Here is a 1,055-nt window from a genome sequence, read left to right as displayed (position 1 = left end):
AAAAAAAAATTAGCCAGGCGTGGTGGTGTGTTCCTGTAATCTCAACTACTCGGGAGGCTGAGGCAGGAGAATTGCTTGAACCCTGGAGGTGGAGGTTGCAGTGAACCACTTCACTCCATCCTGTGCAAGACAGAGGGAGACTCTGTCTCAAAAAAAAAAAAAGGTAATTCAAGGTAGTAAAGGAGATCAGAATATGTCACTCCCAAATATGCTACCTCGGCTTAAAGATGATTTTGAGCTGAAGTCAATTAAGAAACAGTAGACGCAAAAGAAACTCTCTGCCTGTCCTCTTTCTACCTAGAAGCAGCACAAAAATTTCCATTTATAATGGTGTGTCCCTCTCTTGTACCAAGAAAAGAACTACTTTTATCACTAACGACAGCGCCAACTTGAGTCTGCACACCAAACCTTACTAAACATCTTTTATCTACTATTAGTTTCCTCCATATATTTACCCTCCCATAATTTAACTCCTCCTAGAAGCCCAAATCCCTTTTCCTTGGTCTAGTCACGTCTCCATAATTTATCATATTTTTTATTATTTATTTATTTTTTATTATTTTTAATTAATTAATTTATTTATTTTGAGACAGAGTCTCACTCTGATGCCCAGGCTGGAGTGCAGTGGCACGACCTCGGCTCACTGCAACCTCCGCCTCCAGGGTTCAAGCGATTCTCCTGCTTCAGCCTCCCAAGTAGCTGGAATTACAGGTGTGCACCACCATGCCTGGCTAATTTTGTGTATTTTTAGTAGAGACAGGGTTTCACCACATTGGCCAGGCTGGTCTTGAACTCCTGACCTCAGGTGATCTGCCTCAGCCTCCCAAAGTGCTGGGATTACAGGTGTGAGCCACCACGCCCAGCCACATTATTGTTACTATTTTTCTAGAGACAGGGTCTCATTCTGTTGATCAGGCTAGAGTGCAGTGGTATGATCACAGCTCACTGCAGCCCCAACCCCCTGGGCTCAAGTGATCTTCCCACCTCAGCCTCCTGAGTAGCTGGTACTACAGGCATGCACCACCATACCTGGCTAGTTTTTTTTTAGTTTTTGT

The sequence above is a fragment of the Pongo pygmaeus genome, chromosome X (assembly GCF_028885625.2).
Source record: "Pongo pygmaeus isolate AG05252 chromosome X, NHGRI_mPonPyg2-v2.0_pri, whole genome shotgun sequence".
NCBI lineage: Eukaryota > Metazoa > Chordata > Mammalia > Primates > Hominidae > Pongo > Pongo pygmaeus.
This window is presented reverse-complemented; position numbering follows the sequence as displayed.